The 22,648-nt window shown below is 46.9% G+C and overlaps 1 protein-coding gene across 12 annotated transcripts in view; it reads left to right on the top strand.

Moving 5' to 3' along the window:
• RAB27A (RAB27A, member RAS oncogene family) overlaps positions 1 to 22,648 on the top strand; it is a 95,355-nt gene that overhangs the window by 10,727 nt on the left and 61,980 nt on the right. For 4 of the 12 annotated variants that reach the window (XM_008268980.5, XM_089310368.1, XM_002717714.6 and 1 more), the window contains exon 2: positions 11,405 to 11,523. The exons of 2 other annotated variants lie outside the window; for them this stretch is intronic. The gene's annotated coding sequence lies outside the window, so the exon portion shown is untranslated. Of the gene's footprint in view, positions 1 to 10,280; positions 10,607 to 10,709; positions 10,732 to 10,761; positions 10,929 to 11,172; positions 11,197 to 11,404; positions 11,524 to 22,648 lie in introns of those variants that run through there. 6 more of the 12 variants (XM_089310367.1, XM_089310360.1, XM_089310359.1 and 3 more) reach the window with 6 other exon arrangements.

Here is a 22,648-nt window from a genome sequence, read left to right as displayed (position 1 = left end):
TGGCTGAAATGTCTCCAGGAGCTTTGGTTTAAAAACATACCCATGCAAAACAACACAGTCTTCAGACTCCCTTGGGGATTCTAATTAGTTGGGGTTAGGGTTAGGGCTGGGAAAATCATGTTTTATGGAAGGTGTTGCTTAGTGACTGCGGGCGCACAGCTGGGTTTGGAAAGCAGTGCGCAAGCTCACCTCTGCTTCCAGGTGATTTCACAGAGGCTATCAGAGATCGTGTGCGTCCTCCTGGCGCCTCAGCCAGTGAGGTGGAACCCTCATCTCCCTGTCCTGTCCCTGCTTGGCATTGTGGCATAGCAGGGTACAGCTGTGCTGCCTCTGATGTGCGCATCTCATATAGGTGGTGGTTTGAGTCCCAGGTGCTCCACTTCCGGTCCAGCTCCCTACTAATGGCCTGGGAAAAGCAGGGGAAGGTGGCCCAGGTGCTTGGGCCCCTGTACCCATGAGGGGGGTGACCCAGAAGACTCTCCTGGCTCCTGGCTTCAGCCTGGCCCAGTCGCAGCCATTGCAGCCACCAGCAGATGAAAAGGAAGATCTTTCTCTCTGCCTCTCCCTCTCTCTCTGTAATTCTGACTTGCAGATAAAATCAGTAAATCTGAAAGGAAGGAAGAAAAAAAAGAAAAGAGAAAGAAAAAATGAATCTGCTTCAGTAATGGTTGGTTTATCATTTTTTTTCTTTCTTTATGCGTAACTAGCCAGTGTGGCGTCAAACAGGAAATACACGTGATGTAGTTTTCCTTTTATATTGCAAAGTGCCAGATCATTCAGATATTAGAGAGTGGGGCTATAGCCTCACGACTGGAGCGTGCTTCTGGGAGCAGCAGCAGATTTGGGTCCATCTGGGGACTTGTCAGAGATGCAGATTCTTATCTCCATGACTTATGAACCTGGAACTCGGCTGGAGCCCTGAGGCCCTGTTTTGAAGCCATTTGGGGCACTTTGATGCACACAGAAGCTTCATCACCACTGTCTACAGGTCCGCTTTGCAGCCTAACCGTTGGCTCAAGCCGTGACCTTGACTTGTGTAGTTGATGATGCGTTGGCGCTGAGGCCTTAACTTCAGCCTGGCTGTCTACTTTCTTGCTGAGGTTAATTCAGAACATGAAGTATTGTTATAGTCATCACCAGAATGCCATACACAGGAGGGGGGGGGATGGACAAATACTTCCTGAGTACCTGCTGGGTGTGGAGCAGTGTGTTGGAGGCTGCACTCAAAGCCATCCTCTAGGCAGGTTTTACTGTCCAGATTTTGCAGATAACGGGACCACTGGCTCCTAAAAGTTAAACATATGCTAGCTGTTGCTAGCAGTTGTCTCCCTTGAACAGCGGCTCTTAAATGTGATTGTTCACAACCAGGAAGCTCGTTATAGGTGCATATTCCCTCAGCCTTCCTCACAGAGATCCAGGGCCCCAGAACTTTGGATTTTCATCAGAAACCCCAGGTGATTCTAGTGGACTTCAGACCATACTTGCAGAAGTCCTGTCCTGGATCCATCCATACCTGTCGGGAGCTGGTGGACCAGATGACCCTCAAGGCCTCCCTGAGGTTCTGTGTTTCTCTCCTGTATTTGTTTACGGACTTTCATCACTGGGCGGGGAACTGACAGAAATGCAAGGATGGAAGGAGGGAGCTTGGGAGCTTTAAATAGAGAGGTCTTTTAGGAACCTGCCCATCTCTGCTCTCTCTCCGCTTTTTAGAGGGTGAGCAGGCTGGATTTTGGCTGCAGGTAGCTTGTGGTCCTTTTTGAGCTCTACCCCCAGCTTTGTAACTTTTCTCCAGTGACTTTGCCCGCGTGTGCCTGGATTGCACGGACGCGAGCATTTCCTCCAGGCTGTACTTAATGCTGGTGGAGTAGTGAGTTGCTTCAGCTTCTGAGGTCAGAAGTGACATTTCACCTGCGTGGTGATTAGACCCCTTATTTTGCAGGGATAGAACTATCATGTTTAAGGTCTGGTATTGTGGCACAACGGATTAAGCCACTGCCTGGGTGCTGGCATCCCAAATAGGATGCTAGTCTACTCTGCTTCCTGTCTAGCTCCCTGCTAACACATCTGGGAAGTCAGTGGAAGGTGGCCCAAGCGCTGCGCTCTGCTACCCAGGAGGGAGGCCTGGATGCAATTCCTGGCTCATGGCTTCTGCCTGACCTAGACTATACTGCTGAGGCCATTTGGAGAAAAAGCCTTTCTCTCTCTCTCTCCCTCTCTCCCCCTTTATCTCTGGTGCTTTGCCTTTCAAAAAAATAAATGAATCTTTTAAAAAGTTAAAAAAAATTGCCATGCCTAGTGACTGATTTGACAACCTATTAGAACACTGAATGATTTGATGCCATTCTGAAAGAAGAAAGCGAGGTGCAAATTAAAAACACATTTTGGGTATGATGCCTGATGTCCCTCATGAGGTCGTGTGCCAATTTCTGTCCACAGGTGTGGAAGGAGCTCCTGATGTGGAAGGAGTCCTGATTTCAGGACTGAAACGGTGTTAAAAAGACACGAAACGCTGGTGGCAATCTGCCAGGTCTTTGCCTCCTACAGAAGTTGAGCTATTACATTTCTTTAATATGTGTTAGTCCCTGAAACAAATTGTGTTCAATGAAGCTGGAAGGGAATTCACAAAAGCAAACATTTCAGTTTCCTGGTGCCACTAAAGACAAAGCAAGTTATAGGTTACAGATATATATATATGTGTGTGTGTGTGTGTGTGTGAATATATATACATATATATACATACGTATACATATATACAGATATAGATATATATGTGTGTGTATATACACACACACATATATACACACAGATATATGCATTATAAAATGTTTTTTAGATTTGTTTTTATTTATTTGAAAGGCAGAGTTACAGAGAAGAGAGAGAGAGAGAGAGAGATATCTTCCATCTGCTGTTCCACTCCCCAAATGGCCACAATAGCTAGGGCTGGCCTAAGATAAAAGCCAAGGACATGGTTTTCCATTCCAGCTTCCCAGGCACATTATCAGGAAGCTGGAATGGAAGTAGAGCAGTCGAGACTTGAACCAGTGCTCACATGGAATGTCAGCACACAGGTGATGGCCTAATCCACTGTACCACAATGCCTGCCCCCAATTTTTACAGTCTTATCAGGGTTAGGCATGGACATAGTCTTACAAAAGCCTCATTGGGTGCCCCATCACTCCACACCCAGCCCATTTCCTACTCCCCAGAGTCTAGCGCTCAGGTCTGGCAGGTTGCTGACTTTGCCTCAGTTACATGCCTGGGCTCCGTGTGACACACTTGGATTTCAGGGGCTGGGTTTCCAGTTTTAGGCATCATCTGTTTATGCTTTGTTGTAGAAGAAGAACAATCCACCCCTTTCTCCACTAACCCCTGCACACGGGGCACCATTTGCATGCCCTCTTTCTCCCAGAAAGGTTATCATTTGGTTAGATCACTATTAGTATGTCTGTTATGGGCTCACTGCTTTTGTCCCTAGGTTTTCACTCCTGGGCAGGGCATAATCTCCCGAGAAGGCACTGTTGACCACCTGCCCGTGGAGTGCGCCTGCCTTGTGGGAGCTGTGTAGTGGAGGTGGTGCTGGGGCGTCTGCTGTCTGACCCTCTCCTGAGGATCAGTCTTCGACTTCGGCCAGAGCTGGAGGAGAACAAGACTGGCAAGCGTGGGGACTGGGAACTGGGGCTGGTGTCTTCCTTCCTCTCTGCCTTCCTTCCTTTCTTCCCTCTATGCTCCAACTTCCTCGTTTCTTTGGTTAATTTTATTTTTTAAAATTATTTATTTATTTGAAAGAACAAGCCAGAGAGAGAGAGAGAGAGAGAGAGAGAGAGATCTTCCATCTGGTGGACTGGAAGTAGAGCAGCAGCTGGGATTCAAAATGGCGCCCATATGGGATGTGGGCACTAAGGTGGTGGCCTAACTCACCACACCACAGCGCCAGCCCTCCAAGTGCTGTCTTAATAGCTGCGCAAGTGCCTGTCTCTAATTTCTTTTTTTTTAAAAACCACTTTATAGGGGCTGGTGTTATGGCTCAATGGGTAAAGCTGCTGCCAGCAATGCTGGCATCCCATATTGGCAAAGGCTTGAGTCCTTGTGATCCAGCTTCCTGCAAATGCTCTTGGGAAAGCAGCAGCAGATGGCCCAAGTGCTTGGTCCCTTCCGCCCACATGGGAAACCCAGGTGAAGCTCCTGGTTCCTGGCCTCAGCCTGGCGCAGTCCTGGCCTTTGCAGCCATTTGGGGAGTGAACTGGCAGATGGGAGATGTCTCTCTATGTCTGTCTCTCCCTTTCTCTCTCTGTAACTCTGCCTTTCAAATAAGTAAGTAAATCTTAAAAAACAAACCACTAGAATGCTATACAAAGGTGTGGTTGACACATGCAAAACAGTCAGTATTTAATATATACATCTTGGTGAGTTTGGGAAGAAGTATTCACTCATGACACCATTCCTACCATCAAGGCCACGGGCATATCTATCCCTCCCAAAACTTCCTCCTGCATCCATTATTACTTTATTATTATTATTATTAATTATTTTGGTGGTAAGAGCACTTAAAATGAGATCTATCTTCTTGGCAGATTGTAAGCCTACAGTGCATATTGTGAGCTGTAGCACTGTGCTGCATAGGAAATCTTCAGAACTTTTTATTTTGCATAATTGGAATTCTGTTCCTTTTAAGCATTACCTTTTCATTTTCCCCTCCTCTCAGTCCCTGGCGGCCACTATTCTGCACCCGTGAGTTTGACTATTTCAGATTACACGGATGAGTGAGATCACGCAGTAGTTGCCGTCATGTGTCCGGTTTTTGCACTAGGGGTAATATGCTCCAGGTTCATCCCTGTTGTCACAAATGGCCACATTTCCTTCTTCTTCTTCTTTTTTTTTTTTTTTTTTTAAGATTTTTATTTATTTGAGAGGTAAAGTTAACAGACAGAGGAAGAGAGAGAGAAAAGTCATCCATCTTCTGCTCGTTCACTCTCCAAATGGTGGCAACAGCTGAAGCTGGGCTGATCTGAAGCTGGGAGCCAGGAGCCAGGAGCCAGGAGCCATGAGCTTCTTCCAGGTCACCCACGTGGGTGCAGGGGCCCAAGCACATGGGCCATCTTCCACTGCTTTCCCAGGCCACAGCAGAGAGCTGGATTGGAAGTGGAGCAGCTGGGACATGATCCAGCGCCCGTATGGGATGCTGGTGTTGCAGGTGGCGGCTTTCCCCACTACGCCACAGCGCTGGCCACATTTCATCTTTTTTTTTTTTTTTTTTTTTTTTGACAGGCAGAGTGGACAGTGAGAGAGAGAGAGAGAGAGACAGAGAGAAAGGTCTTCCTTTGCTGTTGGTTCACCATCCAATGGCCGCCGCCGTGGCTGGTGCACTGCGGCCGGGGCACCACGCTGATCTGAAGCAGGGAGCCAGGTGCTTCTCCTGGTCTCCCATGGGGGTGCAGGGCCCAAGCACTTGGGCCATCCTCCACTGCACTCCTGGGCCACAGCAGAGAGCTGGCCTGGAAGAGGGGCAACCGGGACAGAATCCGGCGCCCAGACCGGGACTAGAACCAGGTGTGCTGGCGCCGCAAGGCAGAGGATTAACCTAGTGAGCCGCGGCACTGGCCCACATTTCATCTTTATGGTTCAGTATGTTGTTAGCTGCAGTCTAGCCATATATGGCCTTTATTACGTTACGCCTTCTAGCAATGATTTGTTGAGAGTTATTAACATGAAATTATGTTGAATTGTTAAATGCTTGCCTTGCATTTATTGAAATGATGAAATTTTATCCTTCGTTCTGTTAGTGTTATGTATTACATTTATTGATGGGTATATGTTGAACCATCTTTGCATCCAGGGATATAGTCCATTTGCCTGTGACATATGATGCTTTTCATGTGCTGTTAAATTTGGTTTGCAATATATTATTGAAGGTGTTTGCATTTACGTTCAGCAGGGATATTGGCCTGAAATTTTCTTTTAGTACTTTTTTTTTTTTTTTTTGTGGGGTAAGAAGAGGGAAGAATTTGAGAAAGATTGCCATTAATTCTTTTTTTTTTTTTTTTTTTTGATAGACAGAGTGGACAGTGAGAGAGAGAGACAGAGAGAAAGGTCTTCCTTTTGCCGTTGGTTCACCCTCCAATGGCCGCCGCAGCTGGTGTGCTGCGGCCGGCGCACCGCGCTGATCCGATGGCAGGAGCCAGGTGCTTTTCCTGGTCTCCCAGGGGGTGCAGGGCCCAAGCACTTGGGCCATCCTCCACTGCACTCTCTGGCCACAGCAGAGAGCTGGCCTGGAAGAGGGGCAACCGGGACAGAATCCGGCACCCCGACCGGGACTAGAACCCGGTGTGCCGGCGCCGCAAGGCGGAGGATTAGCCTAATGAGCCGCGGCGCCGGCCCTGGATTGCCATTAATTCTTCTTCACTAGTGAAGCCGTGTAGTCCTGGGCTCTTCTTTTTTGATTATTGATTTGATTTTCATCTGTTCAGATTTTCTGTTTCCTCATGCTTCAGTCTTGGTAGGGTATATGTTTCCAAGAATTTACCCATTTTTTCCCCAAGTTATCTAGTTTGTTGGTATATAGTTGTTCTTAATATCACTTACAATAATCTTTTGTGTTTCTGTGGTGTCAGTTGTAATGTCTCCTTTCTTTTATAATTTTATTTGACTTTTCTCTCTTTTTTCTTAGTCTAGTTAAGGAATTGTCAACTTTATTTTTTTCCAAAAAACCTCTCAGTTTTGTTGACTTTTTCTATTGTTTTCATTGTCTCTATTGTATTTCTGCACTGACCTTTTTAAAAATTATTTCCTTCCTTCTTCTAAGTTTGGGCTTCTTTTGTTTGTCTTTTTCCAGTTTCTTCAAGTTTAAAATTAGATTGTTTATTTGAGAGCTTTCTTTTTTTAAATATGGACATTTATCACTGGAAACCTACCTCTTACACAGCTTTTGCTGCCTTCATAGGTTTTGCTTTGTTGTTTTTTCATTTTTTGTTCAATTGGATACATTTTTTGATTTCTATTTTGATCTTTTTGTCTCATTGGTTGTTCAGGAGTGTGTTGCTTCATTTCCACATATTTAGGTAAGGACTCAATGTTGCCATTTATCAGTTGTTTTCTGACTGTTTGTAATTCTTCTGTTCCTTTCTTCTTCTGTTGGTGTGCTGGGCGATTTTTTAATGCAGACTTGACCATTTTGTCTGTTTTGAGCACCAACTATACTCTCTTTCAAATCTGAAAGTTTGAGAGCTCTAACTCTCTGAGACTTTCTGGAAATTCTTTGATGAGTTGTTTCTTGGATTTCTGTACTGACAGACAAGGAGTCAGTTTTGCCAGGCCTGCTACTCAGTTGTCTATTACCCATGCATCTGCTTCCTAGCTCCCAACATTTTGTTACTTCTACTTACCTGCTATTTGTTGTTGTGAATTTGTGTTTAAATGAAATAAATCTCTTTATTGTGAGTTTATGTTTAAATGAAATAAATCTCTTTATTGTTCTATTTTTGAGATTTTGGAAGACAGCAAGATTACAAATGTATGTTTCTTCTGTTTTACATATGTATGTTTCGTATGCCATCTTTATCATATGTGCAAAAGACATTTTGGAACACTTTCATTACAGAGGTATCCAAAGAGGTTTTGTTGCTTTAAGGGGAAGACCAGCAGTTCTATGAACAATGGCATTGTTTCACTTTTACTTGCAATTCGAACAGAGGTTCTAGGACTAGCAACATCAGCCAGTGTGATCTGGTCGTCATTTGAGTGCTTATTATAATTACAGAGTCCTGGGCTTTACATAAGTATAATTAATCAGAATGAGCATTTTAAAAGATCCCTAGGAAATTCCTGTACACTCTAGGGGTTCAGAATTGTTTTATGAAATTTTACTCAACTTCTACTGTAATTAGAATATACTTACTTTAGGGGCCAGGGCTGTGGCGCAGCAGGTTAAAGCCCTGGCCTGAGGAGCTGGCATCCCATATGGGCACCTGTTCTAGTCCTGGCTGCTCCTCTTCTGATCCAGCTCTCCGCCGTGGCCTGGGAAAGCAGTAGAAGGCCGGCGCCGGGAAAGCAGTAGAAGATGGCCCAATTGCTTGGGCCCCTGCACCCATGTGGGAGACCCGGAAGAAGCTCCTGGCTCCTGGCTTTGGATTGGCGCAGCTCCAGTCATTGTGGCCATCTGGAGAGCGAACCAGCGGATGGAAGACCTCTCTCTCTGTCTCTACTTCTCTCTATAGCTCTTTCAAATTAAACAAAACCATATCTTTTTTTTTTTTTAAAAAAAGAATATACTAACTCTAATGAATTTTATCTGGGATTTAAAAATCCTGCTACATTTCCTTACTACAGCATTCTCTAAATGCCAGGGGTTAAGATATAATAAAGAGAAATACATAAGTTTTCATGAAAATTCATCCTTTTCCCTTTTAGAAACTGTGTGTATTTATTTAACATCAGATGTGAAATGGAGTTCCACCTTATTGACTGTGAGAAACATCAGACTGGCTGTATTCAGGATTTTTCAGTTGTTCACACCTTTTTTTTTTTTTTTTAATTTATGTTTTTGAAGTGATGGGGCCGGTACCATGACATAGCGGGTAAAGTCTGCATTGCATATGGGTGCCAGTTCCTGTTCTGGCTGTTTCAGCTGCTCCTCTTCCAATCCAGTTCTCTGCTGTGACCTGGGAAAACAGTGGAAGATGGCCCAAGTCCTTGGGCCTCTGCACCCATGTGGGAGTCCCAGAAGAAGCTCCTGGCTCCTGGCTTCAGATTGGCCCACTTCCAGCCATTGCAGTCATTTGAAGACCTTTCTCTCTGTCTCTCCCTCTCTCTGTCTGTAATCTACCTCTCAAACAACTAAGTAAATAAATCTTAAAAAGAAAGGAAGGAAGGAAGGAAGGAAGGAAGGAAGGAAGGAAGGAAGAAAAAGAAAGAAAGAAAGAAAGAAAGAAAGAAAGAAAGAAAGAAAGAAAGAAAGAAAGAAAAAGAAAGAAAGTGACAGAGAGAGGGAGAGCATTTTTATCTGTTGGTTCACTCCCACATGCCTGCAACAGCCAGGTCTGGGACAGGCCAAAGCCAGGAGGAACTCCATCTGGGTCTCCTGCCTGAGTAGAAGGAGCCCAAGTACTTGGGCCATCTGCTGGTGCTTTCTCAGGAGCAGTAGTGGAAGCTGGATTGGAAGCCGAGCATCTGGGACTTGAAATGCCATGCTGACATTGCAAGTGGCAATTTAATTTGCTGTGCCACAACGTCAGTCCTCCACAGTTCTTGAGGTTGGTGGTGAGATTTTGGAGATTGGACATAATGTATCTTCTGTCATACCTGGAGCAGCCAAGATGAGAGAGGCAAGGGATAGATTGGTTAATTACATGCACAGTATTTTCCTCAGTGATTTGTATATGTTCAGTAAATGATTATGGGATGAATGAATGAAAGATAAACAAGGTATAATTCATGCTTTCAAGAGATTCATAAACCAATTGGATAGATGGAGAAATTAATTGGAATGGTGAGTGGTGCAGTGCTAAGATGCACCTTGGGCACTGGGTTCTAGTCCCGGTTGCTCCTCTTCCAGGCCAGCTCTCTGCTGTGGCCTGGGAGTGCAGTGGAGGATGGCCCAAGTGCTTGGGCCCTGCATCCACATGGGAGACCAGGAGGACATGCCTGGCTCCTGGCTTCGGATTGGCGCAGCGCTGGCCATAGTGGCCATTTGTGGGGTGAACCAACAGAAAGAAGACCTCTCTCTCTCTCTCACTGTCTATAACCCTACCTGTAAAAAAAAAAAAAAAAAAAAAAAAAAAAGGATGCCCCTTGGGATGCCCTCATCCCACATTGGGGTGCCCAGGTTTGAGTCCTGGGTCTGTTCCTGTTCCAGTTCCCTGCTAAGGAACACCCTGGGAGTCGGCTGATGATGGTTCAAGTGCTTGGTTCCCTCCTGCCCTTGTTGGTGACGTGGCTTGAGTTCCCAGCTTCTGACTTCAGGCTGGCTTAGCCCTGGCTGTTGCCAGCATTTGGGGACTGAACTAGTAGTTGGGTGAACTCTTGTTTCTGCTTGTTGCTCAAGCAAAGTAAAATTAATAAATTTTTTAAAATAAATAAATTGGATAATGGTATAGCGATGACCAGTGTAGCAATTGTAAGCATGGAGAAAGGGCATCTAATTTCCCACTGCTAGCAGAAGGAGCCTCAGGGCTCAGACTCTTGGTCCACGGAGCTTGATGGGTTTAGAGCAGTAGCTCTTGTAGTTAAGTGTGTATCAGAATCACCTGGAAGGCTTGCTAAACTGCAGGCTCCTGTGCCCTATCTTCAGGATAATGGGCCCAAGAATCCGCAATTCTAGCAAGTTCTAGGTGGTGTTGATGATGCAAATCTTGATCACATTTGGAGAAGTACTGATTTAGAGAGCTGCAAATGTTTGTGCTGGTTGGAACCTAGTTGCTCATCAGCAGGAGGCAGGGAATTGTAAGTGGTATTGGAGACCGAAGCCTCAGGAGTAGGGAGTTCACTCTGGACATTGTGGGAAGCCATCAACAGGTTGTACCAAGGAGAGTGATTTGCCTTTCGGAAAGATGGACTTGGGTGCAGTATAGAGGATGGATCAGTGGTAGGACCAGGTTGAGGACAAGAAAATCAAGTAAGTACAGATGAGAGATAAGAAAAATTAGGAGTAAGGGTCAGAGGAGGAATGATTCTTAGGACATGGGAGCCAACTGCAAGCAGAAGGGGAGGAGTCGCTGTGGACCAGAGATTTCTGGCAGGGTGTGTGTTGGGACTGCGTGATGCCTGACACAGGAAGAGAAGTGGATCTGAAGCAGGGTTGGGGAGAAGAACAAGGAGGGAATTGAGGGAAGCACGTGTTGTAGCTGAGATGCCAGCCAGGAATCTGGGTGGGCCCCCTCCCCTGTAGACAGCTTTATCTGCGGGTCTGGAGGCCAGGAGCGAGGTCTGGTAGTCTGGTAAGGAACCCAGCCCTCCCCTCCCTGCCCATCCATTTCATCTCCAGTATTGCTTGTTTGCATCAGGCACTGTGTTTGTAAAGGAACAATATTAATATAACTTTTAAGGGCTTCGAGAAGATGAGACTTTTTTAAGATGTTTTCTCAGGAAAACAAATGTTCTGCTTTGTTGACTCTGGTGGGGGGCGAATGAGAGTTGCAGTACTCATCTTCCCCCAGTGGAAGAGGCTGGTGGAGCCGCCCCAGGTCCACGGCCAGAGGAACAGACGTGAGTGAGCTTGAAAGGGGCAAGGTCACTTGACTGGTTTGCTGGGCCGTATGACCGGCAGCTGAGACTAATTAGCTGGATTGCGGGTTTTTACAGAGCTGCCTGCTTTTGAAAGTTGATGGAGCAAACTGTGTTTTCAAAAGACTCTTTTGAAAAACACTTATAAATAGGCCCTTCTGACTCTCAGATTTTTCTGTCTTGTTGTTAGACAAGAAGTAACCTTCCTCAAGAGGACATGTGGTTGGCGGTTGTCAACTGCTGAAGTGTCGGCAGGTCCGGTCTCTAAAGAATTGGAAAAACACAAAGGACATTTCTCCACCTGCCAAGGTACGGCTTCGTATTTATCTTTTTTCCTTCTTCCAGGGGTGTTGAGCTCTGCAGGTCCTTAAACTCTGTGTTGTTTAACACAAACGACCTTTGCAGGTATCATTAGGATTTTACCCGGAGATTTCCCAGGGTCTTTTCCTGCTTTTGGAATTAACTGGACAAGTGCATTGTCAGTGACCAGGGACTGGGTGTGAATAGTGACTGTACTTTTCTTTTCTTTTCGGTGCTTTATTAAGGAACTCGGGTTTTTATTCTCGGATAGGTTGAGCAAGAGAGTTGACTAAGGGATTAGTCTGAGTCTTTTCATCCTCTAAGGATTTTTATCCACAAAATAACAGCTTATTGGGATTTTGGTTTTGTCTTGTTGATAGCTTTAATGGGGGGAACTGAAGCATGTGTTTTGGGGTAGCTGTGTTTCTTCTGTGAATTGAATCTGCCTTCAGATGATTGTTTTGTTGGGTTTGAGAAGGGAGCTGTGGTACTAAGGAAAGGTCCACGTGTTTTGCAGCTGCACTGTGAAGTGTGCAGGTGCCGCAGAGCTGGGTGGGGAGGAGGATGGGGGGTGTCACCGTGTAGCTCTCCCTGTGTTCGGAGACCACATCAGTACTAGTTTGCTTGGGCTGCCACCAAGGAGCACCATAAACGGACTGCCTTCAGAACTGAGCGGCTCCAACGACAGAAATGTGTTGACTCAGAATCCTGGGGCCTGGAAGTCCAAGATGGAGGTGTTGGCAGATTGGGTTCCACAGGCCCCTCCTAGGCTTGGAGATGTCACCCTTTCTTTCTGCCTCTTCACATCATCTTCCCTCTATGTTTATCTGTGCCTGCATTTCCTCCTCTTTTTTTTAAAAAAGGTTTATTTTATTTGTTTGAAAGGCAAAATGACAGAAAGGGAGACTCTCTCTCTCTCTCTCTCTCTCTCTCTCTCACACACACACACACACACACACACACACAGATCTTCCATCTGTTGGTTCATTCTCCAATGGCTGCAGTTGCCAAAGCTGGGCCAGGCTGACGCCAGGAGCCAGGAACTCCATGGAGGTCTCCCGCGTGGGTGGTAAGGCTCCAAGCACTTGAGTGATTTCCTGCTGCCTTTCCATGTGCATTAACAGGGAGCTGGATCGGAAGCAGAGGAGCTGGGACTTGATACGGGATGCCAGCGATGAAGGAGATTACTTAACCTCTTGTACCAGAATGTTGACCTTCTACCTTTCCTTTTCCTTGATTTATTTTACTTTATGTTAAAGGATTTATTTACTTATTTGAAAGTCAGAGCTCCAGAGAGAGACACACACACAGAGGGAGAAGAGAGATCTTCCAACTGCTGGTTCAGACCAAAGCCAGGAGCCAGTAGCTTCTTCTTGGTCTCCCATGTGGGTGGCAGGGGCCCAAACACTCTGGCCATCTCCTGCTGCTTTTCTCAGGCAGTTACAGGGAGCTGGATGCAAGTGGAGCAGCTGGGACACACACTGATGCCTATGTGGGAGCTGGTGTTGCGGTGGTGGCTTTACCTGCTATGCCATGATGCCTGCCCCCTAACTGGATGCCTTCTATAGAGGTCCTGTCTCCAAACAAGTTTGCACTCAGAGACAATGGCAGTTAGCACTTACTGTGTGAGGTTTTGGGGGAACAATATTTCACCCCATAACAGATGTACTTGAAAGTTTTATAGATTGCCATTTTAAAGATTTGCCTCCAAGTGTATGCAACATACATTTGGTAAGCCGAGTGCTCAGACTGTGCCAGATGTTGAGTGTGTGAGGATGAATGGGCCCTGCCCACTAATCTGTGATTCAGTCAAATATGTGGCTGTGACTTTAATGTATGTGTGTCATTACAAATTGCTTTTGTTGAATTATAGCCATTCTCCTGATTGTGCGTCTCTGGGGGCACCATTAGATGGGCAGTCTTCTGTCCTGTGAGAGGCACCCCAAAGGGTTGCCTTGTCCTGACCGCACCCAGGCATAAATTAAGAGAGTAGAAGGACTTTATTGCTCATTTAGCCCAACCTTTTTTTAAAAAACATTTATTTGAAAGGCAGAGTTACAGAGACAAAGGGAGAGAGACAGACATAAAGACAAAGAGATCTTCTATCTGCTGGTTCACTCCCCCACATGGCTGCAATGGCTCGAGTTGGGCCAGGCTGGAGCTGGGAACCTTAAGTTTCACCCAGGTCTCCCATGTGGGTGCGGGGGCCCTAGCACTTGTAGCCCAACATTTTCATTTTGCAGGTGAGGGAGTCAACGCTTAGATGTGCTAAACTCATGTGGCTGATTAGTGTTGGAGCCAAGGCATCCTGCGGGTTGTCCTGACTTCACTCCAGTGTGCGGACCCATATATCATTCGCTTTTCTTTGCCATGAGCTCAGCCCAGGATCCCTTTGTCCGGAGTCATTGTGGGAAAGAGCCTGGATTCAAAGCTGACATATCGCGATTCCTGGGTGATGAGTGTCTGTAACAGAGTGTCTGGGGAGGACTGTTATCCTTGAGGGCATCTCAGGTGTTGAGCGTCCACGGTGGCTCGAGTATAGTTCTGAGGTGCTTACCCCCATCTCGGTCCCCTTCTCTGCCTCTGTCAGCTCTTAGACCTTGTCCCTTCCGGACCTGGTGCTCACTGACACTGCAGCCATTACGATCCAAATCATAGTTCTCCTGCTCTCCTGGGGCTGCAGCTGCCCCCGAGGCAGAAACTACACAGAAGGGGAGCGCACTGAGGAAACTGCTGGCCTCCAGGATGGCACCATGGCAACCAGGGCCTGCACACGTCAGCGGTCCGGGAGCCGCTGCCTCTCTCTGCTGCTGTCTCAGCTTTTGCCTTCTGCAGATCTGCGTGCTCGGAGAAGAAACGGCCGCCATTTCCCTCTTCCCCGTTCTGTTTGCTCTTCTTAAGATTAAAGCTGCCTGTGATCCCTGCCGCCCCCCCCCCCCCAACCCTGCATCCTCCATCTGAACTTGGCTCGTTCGGAGCCAGAGCACGGGGCCCAGCACGCGTGGTAGCTGATGAGTCACATAACTAACGCACGTTAGAAGTAGAAGCTGATGATCTCAGGAGCCGTTCTGTGTTTGCCTGGTCTTTGCTAGGAGATGCATTTCTCTGTGTTGCTGCTGTGGCTGCAGGGTGACTGGGGGCCCTGCTGTCTTGGCAGAACGCAGGTGCTATGACAGAGGCTGGGGTGGCCGTGGAGAGCGGGTGATGGATGAGGCACAGGTGCCCCTTGAACGATGCGCTCGAATAGCTGCTGCCTCTCTGGAGGCAGGGGCCGCTTGGCTCCAACGTGGATATAAATCATCCCTCTAAGGGCTTTCTCTTGTCATCTTTATTTCATACACCATCAGGATCCTCTTTTTGCTGATGCAATATCAACAGGCTTCCTGTTGTTAGATTCATCACCCAGCAGATAGTGATTGGATCTCCTGTTTTCACAAGGAGGCAGTCCAGACCGCCGTTAGTGCACGCCAGGGTGCTGGGGCCACCCACCCAGCCGCGGGCTCTCTCTGCGTGGAAGCGCTGCTTCCCCGCATCCTTGGATTGGTCATGCTGGTCCTCACATCTTGATTTTCTCTTCACTGTAAATGTCCAGCTCGTCTCTCCCAAGGCCCTGGGAAATAAAACTATGTGGATCACTCTAAAATTCATTCCCATTTCTTTTGAAATCTAGCCTGTTTTGCAAATGCCAGTTAAACACAACTCCCTGGTTGTCCCTCAGACATGAGGGGTATTTAATTTGTTATGTCCTATAGAGTATAACAGTGTTTGAGAACATGCCTGAGTTCCCTCTCTCTTTTTTTTTTTTAAGATTTATTTATCTATTTGAAAGAAGTACAGAAACAGAGAGATAGAGAGATTCCATCCACTGGTTCATTCTCCATATGGCCTCAGTGACTAGAACTGGGCCAGGCTGAAGCCAGGAACCAAGAGCTTCTTTCAGGTCTTTATGTGGGTGGCGCGGTTCCAAACACTCGGGCCGTTCTCCATTATTTTTCCCAGGTGCATAAGCAGGGAGCTGGATCAGAAGTGGAGCAGCCAGGCCTTGAACCATCGCCCATGTGGGATGCTGGCATCGCAGGTAGTGGCTTTACTTGTTGTGCCACAATGCTGTGTTAAACCACAGTCTGTGGTGCTGTCATCCCATACAAGTGCCAGTTCAAGTCCTGGCTGCTCCACTTTCAACCCAGCTCTCTGCTGAGATGCCTGGGAAAGCAGTGGAGCATGACCTTGTCCTTGGCCCTGCCATCCATGTGGGACACCTGGATGGAGTTCTCAGCTCTCCTGGCTTCAGCCTGGCCCAACTCTGGCTGTTGTGGCCATTTGGAGAGTGAACCAATGGATGGAAGATCTCTTTCTCTGTCTTCCCCTTTCTCTGTCACTCTGCCTTTCAAACAAATAAAAGAAATCCTTAAAAAAAGAAAGAGGCCAGCGCCGCGGCTCACTAGGCTGATCCTCCGCCTTGCGGCGATGGCACACCGGGTTCTAGTCCTGGTCGGGGCGCTGGATTCTGTCCCGGTTGCCCCTCTTCCAGGCCAGCTCTCTGCTGTGGCCAGGGAGTGCAGTGGAGGATGGCCCAAGTGCTTGGGCCCTGCACCCCATGGGAGACCAGGAGAAGTACCTGGCTCCTGCCATTGGATCAGCGCGGTGCGCCAGCCGCGGCAGCCATTGGAGGGTGAACCAATGGCAAAGGAAGACCTTTATCTCTGTCTCTCTCTCTCACTGTCCACTCTGCCTGTCAAAAAAAAAAAAAAAAAAGAGAGGGAGAGAGACAGAGACCAGAAAGAGATCCCATATCTCACTCCCCAAATGCCTACAACAGCCAAGCCTGGGCCAGGCTGAAGCCAGGAGCCCTGAACTCAATCCGTGTTTCCTTCTTCTGGATACCAAGTACCTGGGCCATCGTCCACTGCCTTCCCAGGCCACAGTAGAGAGCTGGATCAGAGGAAGAGCAGCCAGGACATGAACTGGTGCCCATATGGGATGCTGGCACCACAGGTGGAGGCTTAGCCTACTATGCCACAGTGCTGGCCCTAGTTTGCTAGGACTTTTATAAAAGCAAGCATTCCAGACATGTCAGGATATAGAGAAGGGTGAAGGGGCAGACCCTCCCTCCTTGAAGTATGCATCTTCATATAATTACGTTCAAAAATCTGACTCAGACTGTTTTCTTGGAGATTTAACCATTCCTTGCTTAGGGTAGCCTTTCCCCCTCTGAATAAAAACCAGGTTCAAGGGAGTAAACTGAGACCTTCTGCTTGCATTTGCCTAAACCCTACCTTCTAGGTTACAGATTCACTATCATGAACATTTCCATCTTCTCAATTGGATGTGTAGATTTTTTTATAAAGTTTTTTTTCTAGATTATTTATTTGGAAGGCAGAATTACAAAATAGGAGGAGGTACAGAGAGAGAGAGGAGTGGGGGAGGGAGAGGGAGAGACAGATCAAAATCTTCCATCTGCTGGTTAACTCCCCAACTGACCACAATAGCTGGGACTGCACCAGGTCAAAGCCAGGAGCCAGGAGCTTCATTTGGGTCTCCCATGTAAGTGCAAGGGCCCAAGCACTTAGGTCACCTTCTGTTGCTTTCCCAGGTGCACTAGCAGGGAGCTGGATTGGAAGTTGAGCATCTGGGACTTGAACCTGCTCTCATATAGGATGCTGACCTCACAGGCAGTGACTTAACTCACTACGTCACAACTCCAGCCCCTGACTTGAAAATTTAATGCAATCCCAGGCAAAATCCTCATCTGGGTTTTGAGAAACTTAGTTGGGAGTGTGAAGGGTCAGGGGAGTCCCAGTAGGATAGGGAACCCATCCTGCCAGATGCAAAGTTGGATTCTAAGGTTGACATCCTGATGACATTGTGGCATTTGTTCAGAGACAGTCAAAGTGACGGATGACAGAGAAACAGAGAGCCCTGAAACAAGTGTGCCCATACATGGCAAATCATTGGGAAAGGATCATTTAATTCAATAAGTGGTGCTATGATAATTGGGTATCCTTAAAGCAAAGATAATGGAATTGGGTTCCTCTAGACACCTTAAAAACATTCCCAGTGTAGTGTAGTAAAGGCTGAAATTTGAAAGTCAATATCTTTAGAAAGATAATATAGAAGAATATCTTTGTCACTGTAGGTAGAAAAGGATTTTTCAATGTGATATAAAGAGAACTGTTTATAAAATTTTGCTAAATTTGGGGCCGGTGCTGTGGCGTAGTGGGTAAAGCTGCTGCCTGCAGTGCCGGCATCCCATGTGGGTGCCTGTTCGAGTCCGGCTGCTCCACTTCCCATCCAACTCTCTGCTATGGCCTGGGAAAGCAGTAGAGGATGTCCCAGGTCCTTGGGCCCCTGCACCCACGTGGGAGATCCAGAAGAAGCTGCTGTCTTCAGATTGGCACAGCTCTGGCCATTACAGCCAACTGGGGAGTGAACCAGTGGATGGAAGACCTCTCTCTCTCTTTCTCTTTCTCTCTCTCTCTCTCTCCCACCCTCTCTCTCCCTCCCTCTCTTGGCTTCTCCTTCTCTCTGTGTGTAACTCTGACTTTCAAATAAATAAACAAATAAATAAATCTTTAAATTTTTTTTGATAAATTTGAATACTTTCAGATCCATTTGAAAATGTCAAAAGACAAAGCACAAACAGGAAGAAAAATATATATATTTTAAAGATTTATTTATTTATTTGAGGGGCAGAATTACAGACAGAGAGAGGAAGAGACACTCCCCAGTGGCTGCAATGCCTGCAGCTGAGCTGATCCGAAGCCACAAGCCAGGAGCTTCTTTGGGTCTCCCACCAGGGTGCTAGAAACATGCTTGTATACGATCTCTGACACACATACAAGTAACAGTTTCTCTAGGAAACTGCTTCCCAACGTTTTTCATAACATTTGCACGACTTGGTTATGACTTGTACCATCTTCTACTGCTTTTCCAGACTGTTAGTAGAGAGCTGGATCGCAAGTGCAGCAGCCAGGACTTGAATCAGCGCCTATATAGGATGCCGATGCTGCAGGCCTTAACTTACTAAGGCTTAACCTACTAAGCCACAGCCACTGCCCCAGGAAAAATATATTTGCAACATACATAACTGATGAAAGGTTAGCACCTGGACTCTATGAAGAAGTCCTGTACATCCAGAAAAAAATGGCAACCTAATAGAATAGTAGGCCAAGAACAGGGATACATTTCTGTAGAAAGAAAGTAAACAGCCAGCCAACTTAACGATGTTCAACTTAATTCACCATCAGAGAAGCCACAATTTAGGTAACAGTAACAAGTGCTCCATTTAGAGAAGGTTGACAAGAGACAGCAAATGTAGGGGAGTATGTGAACTTGGCAGCATGAAGCAATCATATTGAGCAACAGTTTGGTGTTAGCTTGTGTTACTGAACATGCATGTCCTTATGGCCCAGAAATTTCATTTACATTCATCTGAGAGCATAGTTCCCTCCCCCCCACCCCCACCCCTTTACATCCCTGCCTGGGCCCAGTGTGTACTGAATTGACTCAGGTATGTTGAGCTGTTGAATCCTTCATTCCTGAGGCTAGCTGGGCAGGGCCTGGCCTTACTCAAGCCTTTAGACTTGGTGTTGTCTTTGAGCAGGTGCATTTGCCTCAGTAAGTCATGCAAATGTTAGGAAAAAGGTTGGGAAGCAGTTTTTTAGAGAAATTCTTAATTGTATGTCAGAAATCATATACAAGCATGTTTATAGCATCATGCTTTTAAATAAGAACAAAAACTTATAAGATGTGGTTTACTTAAGCAAATTCTCTAAAATATCCACAGGGGGCCAGTGTTGTGGCATAGCGGGTAAAGCTGCCCACCTGCAGTGCCAGCATCCCATATGGGCACTGGTTTGAGTCCCCGCTGCTCCATTTCCCATCCAGCTTTCTGCTATGGCCTGAGAAAGCAGTAGAAGGTGGCCCAAGTCCTTGGGTCCCTGCACCCATGTGGGAGACCCAGAAGAAGCTCCTGGCATTAGATTGGCACAGCTCCAGCCAAGTGGCCACCTGTGGAGTGAACCAGTGAATGGAAGACCTCTCTTTCTGTCTTTGCCTCTCTGTAACTCTGCCTTTCAAATAAATAAAATAAGTCTTTTTTTTTTTAAAGAAAAATCCATAGACATTAAGTAATTAGAGAATTTTTTTGACTTCTCTTTTTTATTATTGGGGTAAAAGTAGTAACTTTTTTTAAAGACGCATTTATTTACTTGAGAGGTAGAATTATATACAGAGAGAGAAAGAGACAGAGAAGGAGGTCTTCCTCTGCTGGTTCACTCCCCAAATGTCTGCAATGGCCAGAAGTGGGCAGATCTGAAGCCAGGAGCCAGAAGCTTCTTCCAGGTCTCCCATGCGGGTGCAGGGGCCCAAGGACTTGGGCCATCTTCTACTGCTTTCCCAGGCCATAGCAGAGAGCTGGATAGGAAGTGGAGCAGCCGGGACTTGAACTGGTGCCCATATGGGTTGCCAGCACTGCAGAGGGCAGCTTCACCCGCTACTCCACAGCACCGGCCTCAGTAGTAACTCTGTCAAGGAGAGTGAGAGAGGAGGCTGGAGCAGAGTGGTGGTACTCCTGGGCAGTGTGTGGTTTTCATTAACACACACTTAGAGGGGTGGCATGTAGCAAGCCACAAGAACGGGCAAGGTGCATGCTTTGGATGGAAGGAAGTGCCCAAATGCAGGCTCCCAAGAGGAGAGAATGCTGTAGAGGCAGAGGCAGGTCCGGCCGGCCTCCCCAGTGCCTGCCTTTCCCTCGCTGCCAGGTGAAGTTCCTCACAGCAGAGGATTGAGGTCTGGGCAGAAGAGCAGGGAACGTCCTGTGTGGTTTAGTTTGGCTGAGAACGTGCAGTTCTGGTCCTTGGTCTTGTTCACATGAACGCTCGGTGTGTCCTCTCTTCTGGGGTTTGCACTGTCATGGCCTTCTTTTTTGGGCTAGTCTCTGTTGGCCACTCATTCCTCCTCTGTTCTAAGGACAGAAATACTTACATGTGGGCTTCAGGAATGGGAATTTTGAGAAAATATTTCTCTGGGGCTTTGTGGATCCCTGCCTTACGTCCTGCTCCAATCCGACCTCCTCCTCTTTCCTGTCCAAGAATCTGATGGTCTCCGTGAATACCTTATACCCACGCTGACTTCTTCTTCCACTTCAGATGTTCTCTTTTGTCCTGTTGATAATCCCATTTTGCTCTTCTGGCCACCAGGACTCCACTCTTCACAGTTCTCTTTGCCACTTCCCTTTTGACATAATAGGACGCAATATTTGTTCTGTTAATTTTAAATTAACGTCTCTTAGATCCCTTCCCTCTGTGTGGCTTCCCTCACTTGGGAGAGGCGATACAAGGGACAGCTATCACCATAACCTTATAGCCCTATTTATATTTCTGATGGCTAACCTGAACTTTGAACCTAGAATCATAGAACATAGAGTGTTTGTGTTCGGAAGAGACCATTGAATTCAAACCTTATTTTATATCTGAGCAAACAAGGCTTAGGGCGGGCTGGGTCAGACACAGATAGTGGCAGAGGAACTGGACACCCTGTGTCGTGAGTGTTCCTTTGAATTTAAAGCCAGTTTCATATTATTAGTGTATTTGTCTTATCTGTGTGTGTGCATGTATGTGTGTGTATATATATATATATATATTTTTTTTTTTTTTTTTTAAGATTTAGAGACAGAGAGGTCTTCTATCTGCTGGTTCACTCCCCAAATGGCCGCAATGGCTGGAGCTGCACTGATCCGAAGCCAGGAGACAGGAGCTACCTCCAGGTCTCCTACGCGGGTGCAGGGGCCCAAGGACTTGGGCCATAGAACCGGCGCCCATATGGGATGCCGGCGCTTCAGGCCAGGGCATCAACCCACTGCACCACAGTGCCGGCCCCATGTCTTATATGTATATTACTATACACTTTGAGGGGAGCATTATATATTATTCACATTTTTAAAAGATTAATTTATTTAAGAGGTAGAGTTACAGAGAGAGGGAGAGACAGAGAGGTCTTCCATCTGCTAGTTTACGCCCCAAATGGCTACGATAGCCAGAGCTGAGCCAATTTGAAGCTGAGAGCCAGGAGCTTCTTCTAGGTCTCCCACGTGGGTGTGGGTGCGGGGGTGGGGGCGGGTATGGGTATGGGTACGGGTACGGGTGCAGGGGACCAAGCACTTGGGCCATTTTCTGCTGTTTTCCCGGGCCACCAGCAGAGAGCTGGATTGGAAGCGGAACAGCCAGGACTCGAACCGGAGTCCATATGGGATGCCGGTGCTGCAGGCAGAGGCTTAGCCCACTACGTCACAGCTTCAGCCCCTATTACGTTTGTATGCTTTGACATTACTAGCAGGGCTCTTCAGTACTTGCTAAATTGAAGTCATAACCTGACCTTGCAGCAAACTTGCTATCTTTCCTATTCCTCACCATCTGCCAACTTTTGTCTGACTTTGAACGTGCTCATCGGAGGTCCTGGTTCCTGATGCAAGGTCTTGGTCAAATTGCCTCCCCACCCCCGCCTCCTTTTTTCTCATCTCCCAGGGACTGCTTGTCTTGAAAAACCACCGTTTTATGTCTCCAGTCATTTACAGTTTATGAAATGTGTTCATGTAATGCACCCTTTAATCCTGCCAATGGCATTGCTAGATAAATGTTCCAGTATTCAGGAATTGGGCTGTGAGAGGCTACCTGATGTGCTGTAGGGCACGTAGCTAGGAAGTAAGTGGCGGGGTTCAGGTCTTCTGACCCCAAGCCTGTTGCACTGGTGGTCTCCTGTGCTGGGGTCTGCCGGGAGTACCAGAAGTTTGCTCCTTCATTGTCCTTTTGTCATCAGTGGGTCCATCGTGTTGCCTCTTCCTGATACCAGCTTCTTGAGAGGGTGGCTGGGTCAGATGTCTCTTTAATGCCTGTGTGTGGTTGCTAGACAAGGAGTGGACATATGGTAGTTTCTTATCAAGTGCAATTGAGTTGAATACAAATATAGCTTACTCTCCCGAAGAAAGTGTAGCCATCTATGGAGCTCCAAGATGTGTTTGAGTCATTCCTGAATGAAATCATCAGGCAGCAGAAGGAAGCAGAGGAAGGAAGAGGTTGTTGGACAGAGCTGGAGGGGCGACACAATTAGCGGCTGAGTGACAGCTGGCCTGTTGTCA

This window comes from Oryctolagus cuniculus, chromosome 12 (genome assembly GCF_051225735.1).
Source record: "Oryctolagus cuniculus isolate XC-2025 breed Fujian yellow rabbit chromosome 12, ASM5122573v1, whole genome shotgun sequence".
Taxonomy (NCBI): domain Eukaryota; kingdom Metazoa; phylum Chordata; class Mammalia; order Lagomorpha; family Leporidae; genus Oryctolagus; species Oryctolagus cuniculus.
The sequence above is the reverse complement of the archived record's forward strand: the minus strand, read 5'-3'. Positions and strand labels throughout refer to the sequence as shown.